The 15,010-nt window shown below is 42.3% G+C and overlaps 1 protein-coding gene and 1 pseudogene across 3 annotated transcripts in view; one reads left to right on the forward strand and one right to left on the reverse strand.

Moving 5' to 3' along the window:
• PTPRG (protein tyrosine phosphatase receptor type G) overlaps window positions 1-15,010 on the reverse strand; it is a 720,169-nt gene that overhangs the window by 672,286 nt on the left and 32,873 nt on the right. The gene's annotated exons all lie outside the window — the stretch shown is intronic.
• Window positions 9,312-15,010, forward strand: part of LOC119062412 (NAD kinase-like) — a 36,679-nt pseudogene continuing 30,980 nt past the window's right edge.

The following is a 15,010-nucleotide window of genomic DNA, read 5'->3' on the forward strand; positions in this document are numbered from 1 at the left end:
ACCCAACAACCAGGTTGTCCCGGCCTGGTGAACACCTAAGGTTCCACCCCTCATACACAACAGGCATGACAAGACAAAAAAAAAAAGGCCCAAATGAAAGAACAGATCAAAGCTCCAGAACAAATACAACTGACAAAGAGATAGCGAACCTATCAAACGCACAGTTCAAACCACTGGTGATCAGGATTGCTCACAGAATTGGTTGAATTTGGTCACAAATTAGATGAAAAAACGAAGGCTAAACTAAGAGAAATGAAGGAAAATGCACAGGGATCTAATAGTGATAGAAAGGAAACTGGGACCTAAATCAATGGAGTGGACCAGAAGGAAGAAAGAAACAACCAAACAGAAAAGAAGGAAGAAACGAGAATTCAAAAAAATGAGCAGAGGCTTAGGAACCTCCAGGACATCTTTAAATGTTCCGACATCTGAATTACAGGGGTACCAGAAGAGGAAGAGCAACAAATGGAAAACTTCTTTGAACAAATAATATAGAAGAACTTCCCAAATCTGCCAAAGGCAATAGACTTCCAGGAAGTCCAAGGGCTGAGAGAGTCCCAAAGAAATTGGACCCAAAGAGGAACACACCAAGGCACATCATAATTACATTACCCAAGATTAAAATGAAGGAGAGAATCCTAGAAGCAGCAAGAGATAAGGGGGCAGTTACCTACAAAGGAGTTCCCATCAGACTGTCAGCTGGTTTCTCACAAGAGACCTTACAGGCAAGAAGGGGCTGGAAAGAAATATTCCAATTCATGAAAGACAAGGACCTACATCCAAGATTGCTTTATCCAACAAAGCTTTCATTTAGAATGGAAGGGTAGATAAAGTGCTTCTCAGATAAGGTCAAGTTCAAGGAGTTCATCATCACCAAGCCCTTAGAAAAAGAAGTTAAAAACATGTACAGTAAAATGACAGCAAACTCACAATTATTAACAACCACACATAAAACAAAAACAAAAAGAAACTAAGCCAACAACTAGAAAAGGAACAGAACCACAGAAATGGAGATCACATGGAGGGTTATCAACAGGGGAGGTGGGAGGAGGAGAGACAGGGAAAAAGGTACACAGAATAAGTAGCATAGATGATAGGTAGAAAACACACAGGGGGAGGGAAAGAATAGTATGGGATATGTAGACGCTAAAGAGCTTATGACACATGGACATGAACTAAAGGTGGGAATGTGGGTGGGAGAGGGTATGCAGGGTGGAAGGGAATGAAGGGGGGGAAATTGGACAACTGTAATGGCATAATTAATAAAATATATTTTTAAAAAAGAAGTGCTTACATACATCTAAAAAAGAATCAACCAATGAGTGCATTAAGTAGAACAAAATGATGTTTTTCCCTCTCTCTCTAAAAATCAATAAATAAGAATTAAAATAAATAAAACAACCAGCTCACAAAATTCCTCAAAATCTAACAATCAGTCTCACAAGCCTGCAAGCAGCTCCCAGGCCCAAGAAAGGGTGGGCAGAGCAGAAATCCTCTGGCCTCGTGGCCCTGAGAGTGTGGCTTTCAAAACCAAGCCCGTCTGCAGAAGAGGGGCCATACCAGCTGTCAGATGGTAATAGACAGTGTCCGGTTAATTAAGCAAGTTTTAGTGCAGCTAAAACCCTGGGCCCATCTTCTCCCTGATCCCATAAAGCATTTGTGGCACTTTGGTTTTTAAGTAATACAGGAGTAATTTAAAATCAATTTCCTTTCTTCTTGATGAACAATGGACTATTTAGCGTGACCCACAGAGAAAATTAGAAGCTGCACACATGAAGCAGCTACCTGGAGCCCCAGCTGCAGGGAGCTTCACAATTCCAACTAAAAGCTGATGTTTGACTGGTACCAGGAGGATGCTGGTCTTATTCCTTCTTCTCTCACTTGTGTGGTATCTATCAGTACTGGCTTGGGTATTTGATCCTTTCTCTAATTACAGGGTGGGGGGAGACCATATTTTATCCTTTTTAAAAATTTTATTTCATTTATCTTTTACTATATTATTACAGTTGTTCCAATTTTCGCCCTTTGTCCCCTCCACCCAGCACCCTCCACTCCCCTCCAGCATCCCTCCTCCTTTGTTCATGTCCATGAGTCATGCATGTAAATTCCTCAGCAACTCTACACTGCCCTCTTGACTAGAGGTCTATTTTACCTTCTTGGTCCATCAATATAGGTATAAGGAGCAACAGCTATGACTGAGGTGCTCTGGAGAGCCCAGTGAGCAAGACAGACACAGCCTCAGCCACTCTGGCACATATAGGCTAGCAAAGACTGGGAGGGCCTGCAACAGAAACTGGAAGGTTCCCATTAAACACAGTCACAGAGAAACATTTGTCCAATTAGCCAGCTGCATGTTGCACCCTAAGACTGATTCGACCATTACTGCATAGACACTTGATCCTGGACAAGTTGAGCCTGAGCTCAGTGTTGATAACAGAACCTCCTCTTAAGGGTTACTGTGGAGTCCAAATGAGATTATGCAGGAGAGTGATCTGTCTGTCCCCTCTGTACCCCTGATAACACATGCTAAACTTTATCTCCTTCACACATTTACCCAATGACAACTTTTCTAAATGAGGTCTATTTAAAAGAGGGGATACCTACCAGATTCTTCATTTCCCTTAACCTTCTTTCCTTCTTCCTGACACTCCTCACCTTCTAAAGTATTAGTCCTCCCACCATCACACACACACAATAAAACACAGCCTCAAAGAGGCAGGTGTCATTGGCCAGTTTTGTACTTTTTCAAATACCATAAACAGGGCATATCAAATAGTTGGCACTCAATAAATATGAGGGATAGATGGATGGATGGAGACTAAACTCTTATGGAAGAGACTATATCTCATTGATCTTTCAATCCCCCAACATCTTACACAAATCACCCTCAATTTTTGTTGAATAAACAAAAGAATAAACCATGAACACTGATTTGAGCCCACAAATAACCTGAGATTATCCAAAGGGTATAACATTCTTACTTTTTCTATTTTCCCTCTACCTGAAAAAAAACTCTCACCAAATGGCAAACATGCTCACATGCAGACATTTCTCAATGTCCTTTCCAACTATGCTCTGGGCAAGAGAACACAAGCAAGGAAAGGAGGACGGAAGTTGAGTGGAAGCCTCTAACCTGATTCAGTGAGATCTTTTTTAAAATATTTTTTTTGTATATTAAGACTTCAAGTAAGATTTTGAGGGTTTTTTGCATGGGAAATTTTTTTCTTTATTTTCTACATGCTTTTAAAAATTGAGGTATAAGTGATATACTTACATGTTGAATCTAAAAACAAAACAAAATAAAAAACAAAGCTCATCAATACAGAGAACAGATTGTTGGTTGCCAGAAGTGGAAAGTTGGGGGACAGGCTACATGGGTAAAGGCGATCAGAAGGTGCAGACTTACAGTTATAAAATAAATGAGTGATGGAAATCTACTGTGCAGCAAGGCAACAATAGTTAATAATACTGTATTGTATACGGGTGGGCAAAAGTAGGTTTAAGTTGTTTGTATGAAAAAAACATTCAGGTTATGATTATTACAATAGTTTTATTAACTCAAAAGAATATCACAATGGCATTCCCTCTCTTTCTCCCTTCCTTCCCCTCCCTCCTTTCTCCCTCCTTTAAGAATAAACAAAACCTTAAAAAAAAAAAAGAGGAGGGAAGGAAAGAAGAAAGGAAGGGAGGGAGAAGGGAGAAACTGAGTAGAAGACTAAAGTGTTCTTGTTCATCTATAGAATTTACTGTATTTTATTCTATTATAAATTCTCTACAACCTTCATAAACATGAATATACTTGTTTGTTGTGGTAAAGAACACAGGATATGTGAAAGCACCTAGAAAAAATACTGTAAAACACAGGTGTTCACTAATTTCAAATCTGAAGCTTAATTGAAACTATTCTTACTTTGTCTCCCCAAACCATATATCCTAACCCCACAACCTCAGAATGTGACCTTAATTAGAAATAGGGTCATCACAGAAATAACGAGTTAAGATGAAGTCACTAGGGCTCTGGTCCAGTGGCTCAGTTGGTTAGAGCATCGTCCTATACACATCGTCCTGTAAAAGTTGTGGGCTCCACCCTGGGTCAGGGCATATACCCAGTCAAGGCACGTACAGGAGGCAACCAATGGACCTTTCTCTCTCACATCAATGTTTCTCTTTCTCTTTCTCTCTCTCCCCATCCTCCTCTCCTCTCTTTCTAAAATCAATAAAAACATATCCTAGATTAAAGATTTTTAAAAAAGGAAGTCATTACAGTTGACCTTAATGCAATACGACTAACATCCTGATAAAAAAGGGAAAAACTGCACCCAGACACACATGCACAGAGGGAGAACATCATGTAAGATAAAGACAGAGATCAGGGTGATGCTTCTCCAAGCCCACAGAACACCAAAGACTGGTCGCAAACTTCCAGAAGCTTGGAGAGTGTCATGGAACAGAGCCCTCAGAGGGAACCAACCCTGTCCACGGCTAGATTTGGTCTTTTGGCCTCCAGAATTGTGAGACAAATTTCTGTTGTTCAAACTGGCCAGACTCTGGTGCCCTGTTACAGCAGCACTAGAAACTAGTGTGACAGGCAAGCTCACATTTCCTGCTGAGACCCCACTACAGGCCATTGCACCCCAGCTCTTGGGCAGTGGTCTCCTGACCTTAAGTGGAGTTACAACTTAAGTGATTCCCAAGTTTAATGAGTGCATCTCATATAACTCCACCCTATCATAAACTAATGAACTCTAAAATAAGAGACAGGAAGAGGGCAGCACAGGATGACCAGCCACAGGTTCTGGTTCATGGATAAGAAAAAGAGTCTTCATGGTAAAAAGACAGAGACACTAGCTGCACTGTATCACTCAAGCAAGAACACCCACTGTCAATTTCTCTCCTTTGCTGGACCATTCCTTTGCTTCCCTGGTGAATAAAAACACTGGGGGAGTGGCAACTTATCTGTGTGCAGCCTACATCTTGGAAGAAGATGCTAATTAAAGTGAAGTCCCTAAAGCAGTATGTGGGCTGAGGTTCATCAGAGACTTACCAACTAGCATTGAATGCATTCCCGGGTCACAAGGAGCAGATCTGAGGGAAGAAACCTAGTATCTGCAATCACCACATGATATATCAAGAATATTTTTTAACTTCTGGCCAAGATGGAGACATAGGTGGAATCACTGTGCCTCCTCACACAACCAAGATTAAAGACAACAAAGTTTTAGTAACAAAAACGCAACCAAAACAGACAGAAAATTAAACTGTACAGAAGTCTGACAAAAACGAACCATTCAGCCAGACCAGTAAAAGGGGCGAAGTCAGCGGCTGGCAGAGAGGGGTCGTGCAGGGAAAAGTGGCCAGACCAACCCAGGCAACACAGGCGGTTGGCAGAGCCCAGGCGTGGGGTGGCAACAGGCAGAGCCAGTGAGGGCACAAGGTGGCTGGCTGACCATGGTCACACACTCGCGCGCAGATAAACCAGGCAAAAAAACAAGTAGTGAGATGGACCCAAACCAGGGCCCCAGCACCGGAAATTAAAGCCTAAGTAAGTAGACCAACTAGAAAAACTTTCGGGGGTCGAGGTGCTGGGAGAGAGTCCCAGGCTCATAGAGAGTTCATTGGACAAACCCACAGGGTCCTGGAGGGTGCACAAGCCCACACATCCGGGAACCAGCACCAGAAGGGCCCAATTTGCTTGCAGGAAGAAGCAGGGAGGACCAAAATCCAAGAGAGAGCATGGAGCAAGCACCATTGCCCCTCTCTGACCCCGCCCCCACATACAACACCACAACCCAGCGACCTGGCCAGCCCCGCCCTGGTGAACACCTAAGGCTCCGCCCCTCATACATAACAGGAGTAACAAGACCAAAACATTATGGCTCAAACGAAAGAACAAATCAAAGCCCCAGAGCCAATACTTCTGAGTGACCAAGAGATAGCCAACCCATCAGATGCACAGTTCAAACCATTGGTGATCAGGATACCCACAGAACTGGTTGATTTTAGCCACAAATTAGAGAAACAAATGAAGGCTAAACTAAGTGAAATGAAGGAAAATAAATGCACAGGGAACCAATAGTGATGGGAAGGAAACTAGGACTCAAATCACTGGAGTGGACCAGAGGAAGAAAAAAAAAGACCAAACAGAAAAGAATGAAGAGACAAGAATTCAAAAAAATGAGCAGAGGCTTAGGAACCTCCAGGACATCTTTAAATGTTCCAACATCCAAATTATAGGGGTACCAGAAGGGGAAGAGGAACAGCAACAAGTGGAAAACTTATTTGAATAAATGGTAAAGAAGAACTTCCCAAATCTGCCAAAGGCAATAGACTTCCAGGAAATCCAGGAGGCTCAGAGAGTCCCAAAGAAGTTGGACCCAAGAAGGAACACACCAAGGCACATCGTCATTACATTAGCCAAGATTAAAATCAAGGAGAGAATCCTAGAAGCAGCAAGAGATAAGGGGACAGTCACCTACAAAGGAGTTCTCATCAGACTGTCAGCAGTTTTCTCAAAAGAGACCTTACAGGCAAGAAGGGACTAGAAAGGAGTATTCCAAGTCATGAAATCCAAAGACCTACATCCAAGATTGTTCTATCCAGCAAAGCTTTCATTTAGAATGGAAGGGCAGATAAAGTGCTTCTCAGATAAGGTCAAGTTCAAGGAGTTCATCATCATGAAGCCCTTACTATATGAAATGTTAAACAGACTTATCTAAAAAAAAGAAGATAAAAAATATGAACAGTAAAGGGACAGCAAACTCACAGTTACTAACAACCACACCTAAAACAAAAGCAAACTAAGAGGACAGCTAGATCAGGAGTGGAACCATAGAAATGGAGATCACATCGAGGGTTAGCCAGAGGGGAGTGGGAGGAGAAGAAGGTACAGAGAATAAGTAGCATAGATGGTAGGTAGAGAATAGACAAGGGGAAGGGCAAGAATAGTATGGGAAATGCAGAAGCTAAAGAACTTGTGTAAACTAAAGGGGAAGGAGTGGTAGAGGAAGGGGTATGCAGGGTGGAGGGGAATGAAGGGGGGGAATGGAACAACTGTAATGGCATAATCAATAAAATATATTTTAAAAAGACACTGAGGAAAGGAGAGAACACTGTGAGATGAGCCTGCTTTTTAACATCTTCCAGTGCAGACACCAGGTGCTCACAGGGTCTCAGATGCAGACAGAGGGGAGCAGATAGCAAGAGGTAGTGATGCTGTTGCTATCTCCTTGGTGGATTGCTTGACTCTTTCACCAGTTGAAAGACATCCACTTGGTATTCCCTGCTTCCAGGTACAGGTGATCTTCAGCTTATCCACTGTGGGGACCACAGTGAGCTGGAAGGAGAGTGAGTGGGAACAGCTGGGCACGGTCATGATGGCCAGCATGTTGGAGTGGATCCTGGAGGCTCGGGCATGATACGTGTTTATCATGAACAGTCACGGCCTGCACACCTATCAGACCATTCTTTTGCTTCCATGGTGAATGAAAACAAAGGGAAATGTGCACTTGATGAATTCCACCAACATTCCAAGCCACACAGTGAGCTGCTTAATGTCTTTATCAATTCCTTGTTTTGCTCTTCTTATGTGTTCACATTGGCTCAAGGAGTCCATAAAAGAAGAATCAAAATGGTGTTGGCAAAAGTGCATCATTTCATCTGAAGCTTGTTACCACTGTCACCAGTCAACCCTACACAGCAGCAGCCAATCTCAAAACAAGCATGTGCAAAATGCCATTTCTTCCACACCAACAGCTCCTTCCATGGCCAATGTCCCTTGATTTTCAAAGACCTATCTTAGTTTGTAAAGTAAAACAAACTGTGGCAACAACTATGCCCCTTACGTGGATTTTGCAGGCTAGAGTGTTGCTTTGTTTTGTTTTATACTCCAAGATAATGGTTCCAAATGCTTAAAGGGAATAAATTCCATATTAGTAAAATGAGTCTAATTACAACTAACACAGCCACTCTATCTCTCCATCTATTTCATATTAAATATCAAAATGTGGCAAAAATAAAACTGACAAAATTCATTTCAAAGAAATAGAGGATCTTCAATGTCCTTGCAAATTGATCCACTGTAATTGGTTAAACTAAACATGATGTAAACAAACAAAACATCGGATGTTAAAACAAACTTATCAATGTTAGGATAACAACCTAACACCAAACTCAACAAGGTAAAAAGACTAAGTCAGACCCCTTAAAAAGTGAATTTGGCCACTTTAAAAATATGGGCAGTTTTGCAGTATCCTAGCGCTAACACCCCAGGCAAAGTGAAATTTGACAATAACTCTTCTGTTCCATTTATTCTGGCGATGTGTACAGTTATACTTAAAGTTGGGTTAAATGGCATAAAAACCTTGAGAAAATTATTTCATTCTAAAAAGCAGTGGAGACTCCAAATTTACATGTGCAATTACCATTTTTGTTCATCATCCTTTCTACCTAAGAGGAACAATCAGTAACTAGCAACTGAGCGAAGGGGATGTCAAGCCTACTTCTACCACCGACTTGGTCACCCTGAATGCGTCTCAGACTCTGCAGACCTCAGCATTCTCAGCAGGAATGAGAGAAAGTTTGGACTCCATCAAACTTGTTTTAAATCCTCACGCAAGGGCCTCATGTACCACCTCCCAAATCATTTGTCAGATAAATAAGGTAGTCTATGCCTCACATTTTGTGCTTCAACAAGAAATGTCAAATTTGAAGACAAGATCTGCATTTTTAAAAAAAGCCTAAAACTACTGGTGAAAGGTGATCTTCTGCCTTCTTCCTCAAAATTATCCCATGACTTGTAGAAATGAGTATCTATGTTGTTTCATACTCATACAAGAAACATGATGTAAACACAAAGTTCCACTCATTTTAAAGCCAAATGTGGATATTAGGTGTTTTCATATACAAAGAAAAAACAAAGTTGAGATTAATTTTAGGGGATTCATGAATATGAAGTTGAACATAGTGTACTGTTTTTGCCTTAATCTAAGCCTTTCAAAATAAGCAACTATTGAAGATATCTTTTGGTCAAAGTTACTGAAAACTAATCTAAAAAGCATCTACTTTCCACACTGCTGAAACTAAATACAAATTGATAGTGTTCAAATGTTTCAAATCTCATTGTCTTCTTTCCTAAATCGGTTTTGCTGTGAAGGTGGGATATGTATAAATTAAACAGAAAAATTTTTAAAAGCTTCCTTTTCAAAAATATTTCAAATTTTTCAAGTTTCCCCTAAAGAATATAATGGTGCTGATTGATGCTCAGTTGTCCAGCACCATGGTCCTGGCCACAATGGTGGGGGAGGGGGGGAGCCATGGCATTGGGTGCAGGTTAGTGACTGTGAATGGCAGCAAGGGAGGTAGGCCCTGAAGGCCCCTGTGGCAGTGAATGGCATCACTGTTTTTCTGATCTACGTCTTCATTTATCAACTACAGAAATGGAACAAGAGAATGTCAACTTGAGTAAAAGGCTGAGCACAGACTCAGACTGGGGCTCGGCCAGCCCATCCAGGAGCTCCAAGTACAGCAGCCTCTGTCTCATCAGCCCTGAGGAAGCACCAAGGAGTTCGAGAGAACCTATTCTCTGCATGGACACTGCCCAGTGACCACCTTTGGACCAAAGGCTTGTGTGTTGAAGAACCCTCAGACCATCGTGCACATCCAGCACCTGCTAGCCAGCAGCTGATGTACAATTAAGTTCCCCAAGGAGTGTTCTTGTCATCAAGAAGAGCCAGATGCCAGACTGCTCCAGCCCTTCGAGGAGCTCTGCCTGCACACGATGGAGAAAAATGAGGTTGCGTTTGTGAAGACAGTTCTAAAAGGCTCCGTAGGGAGTGACAACTTTGGACCACTGAAAAGGAAGTTCTGCACCTTTAGAGAATTATGCTGACATTTCATATCAGATTGATCTTGTCACATGACTGGGAAAGACAGGGCTCTGCTTATCCAGGGCAGCACTCCTCCAGTCATGGCGTTCTACCTGGACTCCCTGTGCTTCTTGACCCCTTCAACTTTGAGAACTTTCAGTGTTAAGTTATTCAAGTGATACCAGAGAACACACTGTTGTTCTTCAGAGCCAGCTGAAGATTAGGGTGAAGACAGAGTTCAGAGGGAAGAAGGCAGCTGTACTGAAGATCAGTGTAACAGACATGGACAAGGAGGTGTAGAAGCAGGTCATGCAGCAGGAACAGAGCTGAACAGGAGGTCAGGTAGCAGGTAATGTGGTACCATTTCTTGAACAAGGTGGTGATGGACAGAGGCCCCTCCTCACACCTAACCAACACTGACATCTATCTGGGCTGGCATCTCATCACCACAGTGCATGACAGCAATGTGAGCATCTCCACCCCAACGGGCAGCACAGTGTCTGTGGCCACAGCCTGAGCCTCCACGATCCACTCCAACATGCTGGCCATCATGACCGTGCCCAGCTGTTCCCACTCACTCTCCTTCCAGGTCACTGTGGTCCCCACAGTGGATAAGCTGAAGATCACCTGTGCCTGGAAGCAGGGAATACCAAGTGGGTGTCTTTCAACTGGTGAAAGAGTCAAGCAATCCACCAAGAAGACAGCATCAGCATCACTACCTCTTGCTATCTGCTCCCCTCCGTCTGCATCTGAGACCCTGTGAGCAACTGGTGTCTGCACTGGAAGATGTGGAAAAAGCAGGCTCACTTCACAGAGGGGAGGAAAGTGAGGAGAGATAGGCCTGTGCTCCTGCTGTTGCCACGTGGGGACCCCAGAGCACCAAATCCTCTCTGGTGTCTTTTTTCCCTTTTCTGCCTCCTTCCCACTGGCCTTAGGGAGGGACAAGCCACCCTGAACAGGTGTGCTGTGAACAGTCACTGCCTGTACACCTGTCAGACAGACACCTCGGCAGTACTGTCTGCAGCCGAAGGGGAGCCTGGAATCTGTTATCGGCCTCATCAGCCATTCTTAGCATTTTAAATCCGACTTCTTTTTAGCATTTCTTAATAAGCAAAGGCAGCAACAGCCAGAGCTCTGAAGTCAATACCAACACACCTGTATTGCCAGTCAGGGACAGCATGCTGGACAGGTTCTTTGTAATTCCTTGCCAGGAAGCTTTTCTATAAATCAGTCTATTGAAATTCATAAGGGATCACAATGGATTGATCTATCCTTTGTTTTTTGAAAACAAATCTCTCATAGCCCAATAATGTTAAAAATAATAATAAAATGCTGCTAACAAGTCAGTCTGTAGCTGCATCGAACTTTGTTTAAAGAAACACAACATATAAGTTTTCTATCTTTTACATTAGCTACACTTCTTGCCCATTACACAAACCAGTTACCCAAACCTACAAAAATGATAAAGACTCTAAGACCCAAATCCAGTGACTTATGGGAGTCTCAGACACAGGTACACCCAGAGCTTGACAGCTGTTGTGTATAAATAAATGGCACTCTGCCTACTACCTTATAAATATAACTTAATTATTTCTTTTAGTGGAAGGATCAAACCCTTCCAAATTTAAAATGAAATTCTCTTACACCTTCCCCTCAAAGAGCCTTAAGAAATACCACTTTTCCCAAATTCTGACATCTAATCCATTTCCTAGAACTGCGACATTACTGACATTTCTTGGAGAACACCCAAACTTTGAGGACACATTCCCAGCTCCAAGAAAAGACACCTTAGAGTTTCAATACATTTATTTCAATGAACTTCTTTGAGCAGCTAAGTAACACGATATAATCAGACCTTTCTCTCCATCAGCAAAATTAATAAATTTCTTAAAACGTGAGTAGGACTGTTCTGATACCACCAATACACATATGGTGGAAGCAAGCAGTTCACAGCTGACCTCAACGCTGCTACATTCGGGCCACAAACAAAACACCCACGTCTTGTGTGGTTCTGTCCAGGGAGGTAGGAGATTATCATGGCTCAGCCACATGCAGTATGTCCAGATGGAAAGCAAAGCACGTAGACTGTCATCTGTGTTTTGACTAAATGACAACATCTGTAAACAGACAGGTTTTCTCACTTTTCACCCAGATTAAGAAAAACTCCTTCATTTTCCCACAACAGATTAGGAATGGCTTTAAAAAAAAAAAAGCATTAATTATAACAATGCCCTGTCAATCTCAGCCTTAGCTATACACAGATCAGGCCAATTTTATTGTAACATTGCGTTTCTTCCTATAAGCCATTTCCCCAAACACACTACACAGATTTTTTGTCATGTTTTATTGATAAGAGTCAGGCTTGAAAGCAGGGCTGCCAGATTACTACCATAGTATAAGCACAGACATACAAAGCAAAGTGCTGAGGGATATTGTTGGCTCCATTGGCATAAGCAACCAAACAGCAGATCTGAGGCTTAACTGCAGTACCAAGGACCTGGTACAAAGTAGATACTTAATAAATACTTGCCAAACTGAGCAACACTCTACCTAACAAACATGAAACATGATCAAGTTCTGGGTGTGCTTCAACAGAAATAACTGATTTGGAGGGGGACTGGAGACAGCCCGCAGAATTGGTCTTGTCCTCTAAATAAGCAATATTTGCAATCACTTTTTCTCTTCTACTAGCGCTCCCAACATCTGAGAGCTACAATGAAGGCCTGACCTAATTTACTTGAGCCCATCAGCACATTGGCCACTGTGTCAATTCATACGAGGTCTGCTCAAAATGGAAGAAATGCCCATGTAACCAGCAGCCCGGAGCTGCACCCTGCAAAGGTGCAAGTCCATGAGCTGTAATCCTCCCGTGCCCTCCTCCTAGGTGTGCACTTTCCTCCTCCCTTTTTGTTTAAATCCAGTCAGTCCACAGCATCCTGATGAATCCCTGCAGGACAGAGAACAGACTTCCAAAGACTTGCTGATTCCATCCAAATTTTCAGGCACAGGCTGGATACTCAGTTAAGAACCATGCCTACTACAGTTTAGTCTCTGGTTTCAAAATTATATATATTTTGAACATGATCCTATCAATCAATACACGTTCATTACATGCCACAGTGAAAACCATAAGATGTGTTTTATTTTTTTAAACATGACTGTCCATCTGCTGCTTATATTGCTGATAAAGCTCTAAGTGATTCGTTTGCTGTGCTAATACACAGATCTGTGTATCTTTCCAACTGCCTTCAAGGTTGAAAGAAATGAGGTTTTGATGAGTACCAGCTACCTATTAATTAGATTTAGTCGCAACAAAATATTACTTTTCAAGCACTATAAAGAACTGAGAAAACCTACAGAGCTTGACAGAATTTTTCTTTTCATGTTTTGGTTTCCCTGACCCCCTTTTTTAAATTCCTCTCTTTATTAAAAATGCTTCATTCCAAAAGGAAATGAACAGAACAAGAACAAGAGCCGATGAGTAAAAGCAAGTGGTGATATATAAAAACCTCATTCATCCATCTCCAATTTTCAAAACCCATTTCATTTTGTCTAGCCAAGAAAACGAGAGTTGTATACACAGCTTACTTTTAAGAAAGACTTAAAAGCCTTAAGAGAATATCCAACCATAAAACCACAGCTGTTTAGATGGTAAACAAAATGTGGACTATCATCTTCCCTTTCTTTCATCTATTTTCACCTACTTAACAAAGAAAGTGCTGATTCCTGGGCTGAAAGTGGAGGCCTCCCTAAAAACTGTCAGCCAATGGCCATCGGCAGCAATGCAGTATCAACAGCAATCCTCAATTTGAGTGTGGTAAAGAAGGAAACTTTATTTAATGCAAAACAGCCCAATAGTGACTCAGCATGGCTATGCACAGTTCAATAGTGATACAGCAGACCCCTCCCTAGCTAAGACAGCTCTGCTCAGCTCCTTAGTGATCTGCTTTGCCCTGAACTGGTCTGCTCCACTCCACTCCTGTGAGATATCCTTAGTGTTTCAGCTCAGCTGTGGAACACAGTCTTCAGTAGAAAGGAAAAGTGCCTCTAAGCAGCCTGAGTTAAGTTGACTTACACACACAGAAGTCCTCCCCGGGTCCCTGATCAATCCATCCCTATGCAAATAAGGACCCAAATCCCTGCAGTTTAATTGGCCCAAAGGCACTATCCTGATTGGTCAGAATCGAGCCAACTGGCAAGTGAAGATATTGATGGGGATACAGTTAGGCAGCTCCAGTTGTATGGAGAAAGCCTCAGTCCTATTGGCTAAAATATGATTCCAGGAACTCCTTTAAAAGGGCTGACTCAGATGGCAGAAACAGCACAGGCAGACAGTTCAGTACAGAGGCAGGCAGTTCAGTGCAGGCTTCTCCCTGACATGCATTTTGTGTGAGAGGCCCATCTAGAAATGTCTCTTAGGCTCTGTTTCGGTTTTGGGGGATTTTTTTGTTCTTTTTTAAATTTGAGCCCAGTTAGCCACCAGCAGACCTTTTTAATATCTTTTTTCTCAAAGTTCACAAGCAATTCACCACAGTGGGGCCTTTTTCACATACACTGTTTTAGGGTTCCAATCTGTCTCAACAGGGAACAGCACTTCCTGGGGTGGATGTGGGGAAATGCTACAAAGATGTGAGCCCAGTTACCTGGACTTGTCCTAGGCCATCATTTCCCAAATTTCCATGTTCACAGGAATCACTGGGTAATCCTTAAGTGCAGATCCAGAGTGGGGTCTCAGATTATAAGATTCTGCATTTCTAACAAGTTCCCAGGTGATGCTGACGCTGCTGGTCAGAAGATGACACTCTGAATCATAAAATATAAAATACCCTGCCCTGCCTAGCATGCATGGCTCAGTTGGTTGGGCATTGTCCCACAAAGCAAAAGGTCGCCTGTTGATTCCCATTCAGAGCATACACCTGTGTTGTGGGCCCAAGAAGCAACCAATTAATGTTTCTCTCACACACCCATATTTCTCTTTCTCTTTCCCTTCCTCTCTCTCTAAAAGTAAATAAATAAAATATTTAACTTATATGTAACATTGGACAATTAAAAACCCTAGATCCATTCAGAACTGTGCTGTTTGTTCCAGCCCACCATCCACTGTGGGACTGCAGAGAACCAGCCAGATGACTTCAGGGAAGTCACTG

This window comes from Artibeus jamaicensis, unplaced genomic scaffold (genome assembly GCF_021234435.1).
Source record: "Artibeus jamaicensis isolate MK-2021 breed Jamaican fruit bat unplaced genomic scaffold, CSHL_Jam_final contig_519, whole genome shotgun sequence".
NCBI classification, from domain to species: Eukaryota; Metazoa; Chordata; class Mammalia; order Chiroptera; family Phyllostomidae; genus Artibeus; species Artibeus jamaicensis.